This window comes from Rhinolophus ferrumequinum, chromosome 6 (genome assembly GCF_004115265.2).
Source record: "Rhinolophus ferrumequinum isolate MPI-CBG mRhiFer1 chromosome 6, mRhiFer1_v1.p, whole genome shotgun sequence".
Taxonomy (NCBI): domain Eukaryota; kingdom Metazoa; phylum Chordata; class Mammalia; order Chiroptera; family Rhinolophidae; genus Rhinolophus; species Rhinolophus ferrumequinum.
The window spans coordinates 7403918-7412872 of record NC_046289.1 but is presented as its reverse complement, the minus strand read 5'-3'; positions in this window follow the sequence as shown (position 1 = coordinate 7412872).

The following is an 8955-nucleotide window of genomic DNA, read 5'->3' as shown; positions in this document are numbered from 1 at the left end:
TTCTCGTGCTTGTCTCTAAGTGCTCGTGTGCACAGGGGCAGGGGACACTGCATTGGTGTGTTCAGTCAGCGAGTATCCCTCACATGTTTCCCTTACACCAGGCACCGTGTCCTTCTCAATAATAATAATCTGACATCATTCACTTTGGTTTCCAGGAGGTTGCTGAGAAAGTCCTCAAACAAACATGGAATCGAGCAAAGTGACCGTGAGGGAAGGAAAAGGTCACCTCCTCACTTTCTGAATCACTCCGGTCTGGGAAGAGGACAGAGCTCGGTGTCCGGAAGGGCAGCCAGCCACCACCCACGCAGTCTCGGCTCACGGTGTCGGGGGAAGAGGGGGCTGCCTATTTCTGGATCTGGCTCCCACCTCAACCCTGTCGGGGTTCATTTAGGAAAGTGGTTCCTATTTATGGGGCAGGAACAACAGGACATGCTTGCTCACTGTCACCCTGACGTGGGGGCTGGTTCCTCCCTCAGCCCGAGATGCTTTCGTGCCCCATCACCAGGATGCTTTCGTGACCCACCGAGAAACAGAGGGAGCCACTTGTCCCCTGTGGGGGTGGCAAGGGAAAAACCCAGCCTAAAGGACCCCAGTTTCCCCACCAGGCATGGAGGGGGCCTCCAGCTCTGAGGTGGCCCCCCTGCCACATGCTCTCCCACAGACCCTCCCAGGGTCCAGGCTGCCACTGTGCCCACCCTAGGGCCCAGTGAGGGACTGTCCTCTTGTCCCATCTCTTGCCTTCCCCAAACGGCCTTTCTCAGAGACGGCTGCATGTCTCTGTGGGGCCCGGGGAGCCCTCCGCCATCTTTAGTTCCTGTTGTCCCAGGGCAGGTCACTTCCCTTCTGTTGATAATTTCCGTGCCAGTCACCTCACGGGGCTGAGAGAAGGCAGCCACGTGGAAGATGGATGGGCAAGTTCTCTCCCACCTCCGAAGTGCATGGGGTAGGAGAAGGCTGTTAATTTTGATCATGAGAAAGCAGAGACCAGCCTTACCCGGCCATGCAAGCCCTAGGCTGGCACACAGGGACAGAGCTGGCCTCAGTGGGTGTTTGATGGACAGACAGATGGATGGACAGATGAGTGAGACTTCCGGTGAGGCCACAGGCATAATGGAAAAGGTGCAGATTGAAAGTCAGACAGAAACTGGCTTCCCAGCCGTCTGCAGCCCTCCTTTATCTGTTCAATGAGTGGTTATTGAGGACCTACTGTGTGCCTGCCTGTGGATTGGCGGATAGTATAGACATGGTCCCTGCCCTTATGGAGCTACGAGTTCACAACAGACACAGGAGATATACAAAGAGACAAACACACACCACTGCACATGGTGGGCGTCCCACAGAAGAGCCCCCAGGTGACATACAACAGGCCGGGCGGAGGACACCTTAGTCAGCATGGTTGGGGACACTCCCAGAAGATGACCCACTGAGGCTGAGACCTGGGAAGAGAGGAGTAGGCTGTGGGAGCTGACAGGGGAGGGAGCCATCGGTGCCAACGTCCTGGGGCAGCAAAGCGTCGGGTGGGGGAAGAGGGCCTGGAGCTGAGTCTGATTTTAGATGCAGTAGAATCCACTGGAGGTTAATTTGCCACCTTAAAAATCTCTCTGGACAGAAAACAGATCGGTGGTTGCCAAAAAGTCGGGGACTAAGGATGCTTGACCACAAGGGGGCTGCAGGGGCAATGTGTGGGGTGATTGAACCATTTTTGTGGCTCTGGGGTGTCAGGTACATAATTCAGCATCTGTCAAAACCCACAGAACTGGACACCACAAAGAATGAGCTTTACCACATACAATTTTTTTTTTTAAGTTTTTTCATTAAAGAAAGATCCCTGGGACAGCTGGGAAGAGGAAGAGTGGGACGGGAGAAGGGGAAGTGGGAAACCAGCTGGGGCCACTGCAACGCCCTTGGTGAGAGTGGCTGGTGCTGGTCCAGATGGTGGCCGTGGGGACGTGTATGTGAGCTCAGATTGTTGACCTCTGGGAGCCTCAGGGGACATGGTGCAATGATCCCCCTGGGAGCTGACCATGTGGGTTGGAGGTGACACCTACTCCCTGCCTGGCAAAGCCGGGCTAGAGCAAGACGCTCAGCACTTAGGAGCCTGGATGGCTGCGATTGACCTCAGGGTGACTTGGGAGAGCTATCGGGCCAGGGAGCGCCTAGGGGCTGCGTTCAGAAAACAGACCTGAAGGGGAATTACTCAACAGTGAAGGGCACCTGGCTGGGGGCCCCCAGCCTGTGGATCAAGTGATATCACCAGGCAGAGGAATGTGGGCCAGAGTGTTGTGTACTGAGAGTTTTCTCTGTCCCAGGGAGGCCCGAGGAGTTGAGTGGGGGCTAAATGGGGATGTAACTGAAGCCCGGGTTTGGGCAGAGAGGGACAGAGGGCCGAGAGTAACCAGGGAAAGCCTGACTCATCCGGGTCTCTGCTGGGAGGTGCAGACTCCAGCGGGAGCTCCAGGCCAGGGAGCGGGGGTCGGGAGGCCTGGAGTTGTTCCAGCTCAGACACTGGAGCTGGGTGACCTTGAGCAGGTTACCCAACCTCTCAGCCTCGTGATGATTCAAATGAGCAGCACCTCAGGGATGTAAAATATGGTAACCAACGTTTGTGGTGAAAAGGGTGCTGATGCTGACAGCGATGAAGGACTGGCCCACCAAGAAACACAGGGTCCTTCCCCACCCCAGCTCCCTCAGTGGGCCGAGTGTTTGACCCTGCGAGTGGGGAACAAGCGAGGAGAACACTGCTGATGGCAGCTGCTGTGGAAAACAGTCTGGTGATTTCTCAGAAAGTTAAACATAGACTTACCCATGACCCAGCAATTGAATTTCAAAAGAACTGAAAATAGGAACTAAAACACTTTTACATGTGTCTTCCTAGCAGCACTGTTCACGATAGTGAAAAGGTGGAAATAGCGCAAATGTCCATCAGCATGCGAACGGATAAACAAAGGTGGTCTATCCACAGAAGGATATCACTCAGCCATAAGCTGGATCGAAGGACTGACATTCTGCAATATGGATGAACCTCAAAAATGTTACACCGACTCAGCCATAAAAAAGAGTGAAATCTTACCCATTTGCAACAACATAGATGGACCTGGAAGTTATTATGCCATGTGAAATAAGTCAGACAGAGAAAGACAAATGCCATATGATCTGACTTATGCGTGGAATCTGAAGAACAAAAAATACGAACACACAAAACAGGACACAGACTCATAGATACAGAGAACAAAGTGATGGTTGCTGGAGTAGAGTTGGGGCTGGGGAGCTGAGTAGAAAAGGTAGGGGTATCCAGTCACCTCAGTTGGTTAGAGCGTGGTGCTGATACTAACACCAACAATGCCGGTTCGATACCCGCATGGGCCACTGTGAGCTGTGCCCTCCTTAAAAAAAAAAAAAAGAAAGAAAAGAAAAAAGTGAAGAAATTAAGAAGTACAAATTGGAAGTTACAAAATAGTCAAGGGGCTATAAAGTACAGTATGGGGAATAAAGTCAGTAATATTGGAATAACTATGTACAGCGTCAGGTGGGTACTAGACTAATTGGGGGAATCGCTTCATAAATTATATAAATGTCTAACCACTATGCTGTACACCTGAAACTAATATTAAATAATATTGAATGCCAACTGTAATCAAAAATTAAAATTTAATTAATTAATAATAAAGAAAAACACATTACACCGAGTATGAGAAGCCAGACCCCAAAAGTCATATATTGTATGATTCCATATATACGAAATACCCAGAGTAAGTAAATCCCTAGACACAGGGCAGAATGGTGGTTGCCAGGGGCTGGAGGGAGACGGGGATGGGGAATAACTGCTTAGTGGGTGCGGGGTCTCCTTTGGGGGTGCTGAAAATATTTTGGAACTAGATAGAGGTGATGGCTGTACAATATTGTGAATATAGTAGATAACATTGATCTGTATAGGCTTTTAAATGGTTACTATGGGTCATAGGAATTTCACCTCGATTGTTTAAAAAGGGGGTGAAGGGAGAGTTCTTATAGTCCATACTGCCAAGGAGAGAGGAATAGTCTGGTGGGGTAAAGGGTTACACGAATTCCCACTTGGCCACCTCCACAGCCCTCTTTACCACGAGCAACGTGGGCACCTGCCCAAACACTTGCAGCTGGTGGTGGCAGCTCTGGGCTGAAAGTCAAAGTCAGCACCTCTATTATGGACCCTACCTGTGCTGTGGCTCTGCCAGTGGCCGCATGTCAATCGTTTTCTCTGAGTTCCACAGCCTGCAGGGCAGGGGTCATCATCTCTGTGTTATGTTAAGAACTTGATGGACAAAGCAATCAGTCAATTCAGGTGCACTGAGCCACCCCAGTGGCAAGTGACGGGGGTTCAGAAGGACCCTGGCCCATGACCCCAAGGAAGACAAGTCATGGGGTACTTGCAGAGCACAGACAGAAAGTGAGGGGCTGTGGAGACTGAGCTCAGAGAGCATGGGGGCTTCTGCAGCCGATGCACTGTACTGCAGCAGGCGCACTGTACTGCACAGGCACACTGTACTGCACAGGCGCACCGAACTGCAGCAGGTGCACTGTACTGCACTGACGCACCGTACTACACAGGTGCACTGTACTGCACAGGCGCACCGTACTGCAGCAGGTGCACTGTACTACACAGGCACACTGTACTACACAGGCGCACTGTACTGCACAGGCGCACTGTACTGCACAGGCGCACTGTACTGCATAGGTGCACTGTACTGCACAGGCACACTGTACTGCACAGGTGCACCGAACTGCAGCAGGCGCACCGTACTGCACAGACACACCGTACTACACAGGTGCACTGTACTGCACAGGCGCACCGTACTGCAGCAGGTGCACTGTACTACACAGGCACACTGTACTACACAGGCGCACTGTACTGCATAGGTGCACTGTACTGCAGCAGGCACACTGTACTGCACAGGCGCACTGTACTGAACAGGCGCACTGTACTGCACAGGCGCACCGAACTGCATAGGCGCACTGTACTGCAGCAGGCACACTGTACTGCACAGGCGCACTGTACTGAACAGGCGCACTGTACTGCACAGGCGCACCGAACTGCAGCAGGTGCACTGTACTGCAGCAGGCGCACCGTACTGCATAGGCACACTGTACTGCAGCAGGCACACCGTACTGCACAGGCGCACTGTACTGCACAGGCGCACTGTACTGCATAGGTGCACTGTACTGCACAGGCACACTGTACTGCACAGGCGCACCGAACTGCAGCAGGTGCACTGTACTGCACTGACGCACCGTACTACACAGGTGCACTGTACTGCACAGGCGCACCGTACTGCAGCAGGTGCACTGTACTACACAGGCACACTGTACTGCACAGGCGCACTGTACTGCATAGGTGCACTGCACTGCAGCAGGTGCACTGTACTTCATAGGTGCACTGTACTGCACAGGTGCACTGTACTTCATAGGTGCACTGTACTGCACAGGTGCACTGTACTGCATAGGCAGTGACAGGACGGGGTCTGCAGAGCTGAGGGGAAAGGAACCAGGTGAGGGAACAGTGTGTGCAGAGCGCAGTGTGAGCTCAGAACGGGGTCCAGCGTCCGGGGTGCTGGAGACCTAGGCCCTGAAGGCGCTGATTGGTAGACACAGGAGACAGATGGACGCAGCCAGCTCATGGGTGCCAAGCACTCCAATCCCTCCCTGAGCATGGGACTCACGGTGCCCCCTCGGGATGAAACTAAGATTTGGATTTTGGAGGGCAGATGGGGGTGGGGAGGGCAATTCAGTGTCCTTCCAGCTCCCCTCGCTTCACCTCTCCAAACATTTCAGCCTGTCACCGCAGCTTCCCCGAGGCCCCTCGAGTCCTTCAAGTCCTTCGAGGAGAAACTACAGCAGATCCCATCACAGCCAACTTCACCACTCACCAGGGACTCTCTTCTCTGAGTCCTGATGAAGCTTCCTGATGAAGAAGAGGAGGAGGAGAGTGAGGAGTGGGGAGTGGGAAGGGGAGAGGTGAGGAGAGGCCTGGGCACTAGGGCAGCCTGGTGGGCGCCAGGACCGTGAATCGGGCCCTTGCAAGGGCTGTGGTAGGTGCCCCAGGTTTGGTGGGAGGAACGAGGATCCTGCGAGTAGAGCTGGCTCCCTGGGGACCCTGGCTCTGTGGTCAGTCCCAGGAGACGAGGGGTCCAGGGAAGCCAGGAAGCAGCCTCGGCTCCTCACCCTGAGGATGTCCCAGGCTCCAAAGCCCCCACCCATGCCCCAGCAGCAGGAAGTGAGTAATCAGCTCTCAAAACCTACCGGAGGTTACACCCCCAGGGCCAAGGACAGACTTAGGAAATGTGGCCAGGCTGACTGGCAGACTGGCTGACCACCGGCTTCTTCCCACCAAACCTGAGCGATCAATTGACGGTCTGGCAGCCCCGACAGGCCCAGGCCCTGCCTCCACCTCCCAGGGCAGTAGGGAGAAGGAGAGGGGGACAAAAGGAGGGCTGGCCTCCACCACCTCTCCCACCTCCAAGGGTCTTTGCACCCCAAATAGCAAGGACTTCACTCACTCCCTGAATCTGAGGAGAGGGTTGAGGGACAGCCGAGTGGGACAGAAATTGTGGGGAAAACCCCACATCAAGAAGTTAAATAAAGACAGATAAGGCTGTTTTCCGCAGTGTCTCCCCTGATGTGGTAAGAATACATAAACGGTGTCATTTCGGTGATGTCTTCTGTGAGTTAAATGCACGGATATTTGCACTCAAAATGCATTGAGCAATATAAAGGTGAATGGTAAAACGCATGTCAATAATTTAAATTTAAAACTTTTCTTTATGTAGGATGACATTCCATAGCCAATAAGCTATCACTGGGCAGCGGGCAGCGTGGGGGTCAGAGCTGGCCAATGAGGGCTGGGTCTGGGCCAGAGGGTGACGCCACCAGCAGGGCTGCGTGGGGGCCGCTGGGGGCAGAACTGGGCAGGATGCAGAGGGCTGCCCATTGGCTGAGGTGCGCTTGTAGGGTTCATAGGTGTGGGCGTTAGTGCCAACCAGTCAAAACTAGACTCTGCACGCGGTTTGCTATGAATCCACACCAGTGCTTACCTTCCACTCCCGTCTCCAGTTTCCCAGGGCGGGTCTGCCTGGGGTGTGTGTCACAGGTGGGCTCTTTCTCAGGTGTCCACCGAGTAACACAGCACAGGGTTGGCTTTCTGGTCAGGACCAGGGAGTTCTGGACAAAAGCACAGTCCACTCCTGGAGGCCAGTGGAAATCGGCCTTCCTGAGCTGGGGGTTTGAAGACCTCGGCCTCACACACAGACCTTTGGAAAGAACGTTCCGGAACACTGGGGTGGAGGAGCAGACATTCGTATATAAACATGCATGCATACACGTCTATAGCCTGTTTTTGTGTTTTGCATGGTTTTTTCTTCACCCCAACAGGATTGGAGTTGGGGGTTATGTCTTCCTCCCAACAGCAGGTGTTCACAGGGTGCCTACTCTGGGCGGTGAGACAGGTTAGTTAGCACGTCGTTAGGTAGCCAGGAAGATCTCTGGTGTAATAAACAAAAAAGCAGCCATATCCTGAAACTCCAGGTTCTGGAATGTCTCCTTCACTCCAGGACAAAGACAGGAGAATATGCTTTGTCTTTGCAGTGTCTCCACTGTTGTTGTAAGAATACATAAACTGTATCATTGAGGTTAATAAATTACCTCAAATCCCCTTTGGCCTGACAAAGGCGCAGATCTGATAGATAGCGCTGGGTTATTTCCTTAATCCCTTCAGGATGGGCTAACAGGACAGACCTGATAGACGAATTCCATTAGAGGGCTCCAGCCCCCTTCCCCAAGCAGACAAGGGAAGGTATAAAAGTAAGAGCTTTTACCTCAGTCACTGGGCACCCCCATTTGGGACCCTCTCCTGCTTGGGAGCTCTGACTCTTCGTTTTCAATAAACTATCCTCTTTTTGAAACTTTGCCTCTCCTGCGTCCGTGTTTCCATCCTTCGGTCTCACGAGACCTGATCCCGGCCCACACCCGGAAACTGCCGGCAGATCAAACATCATTTACATCAGCGGCATGATACATAGCAATGAGGGAGCCAGGAGTCCCTGCCTCAGGGAGTTCACATCCAGGGGGCACACAGGAGAACCCAGGCTGCTGAGTGCAGACAGGATGCAGTCCCCGACCAGGCTCCTGAACAGCTTCCTAAGACAAGGAAAGGAGCCATCAAAGGAGGCAAAGGAAGGGCATTCCAGGCGGAGAAGACTGCACGCACGGACAAAGGTGCAGAGTCAAGTGCCTCCTGTCCCATTCAGGAGACTTAAGTGGCTCTATGCGGCAAAAGCTTAGGGCCTAGATGTGAGGCTGGAAAAACCAGAGCACTGGACGGCAGGAGGGCAGGCTCTTTGCACGCGGCACAAAGGGGCCCTGGCTTAGTGGGGAGGTTGTCAGGCTTCTGCAGAAATCCATCCCTCCTCTGGTTCTCTCTGAGTGCAGATGGGCTGGCTGGAGCCAGAGTCCTGGCAGGGCTGAGCACTCCCGCAGGCCCCAGCCAAGCAGGCCGAATGGTGAGGAGTTTAAGTTAGTGGCTGCAGAGATTTTGCAGGAAGCACTAGCCAAATTTCTCATAGCAAAAATGAAGTATAAAAGATGTGCTAATCAAGATATAAATTAGTGTGGCTTGTTGCAGTCTATAGGGTGCTCCTTTTAAAATGGATCCCCACCTGTTTGGGGCTCTGCCCCAAACAGGGAACTGGCCTCATTGGTGAGCTTCTCCCTGGCATGGGTGTGCTTGATTCATTCGTTTCTCCCCAAAACACGCACAGCCCAGCTATGTGGATGTCTGATAAAACAGTGGATGAGTAGCTGGGTGAGTGAGAGGGTGAGTCGATGCATGGATGGACAGACGGACGGATGGATGGATGGATAGTTGAATGAGTAGTTAGATGTAAGTGTAGGTGAATGGAAGAGTGGGTAATTGTTTCATACGATTTA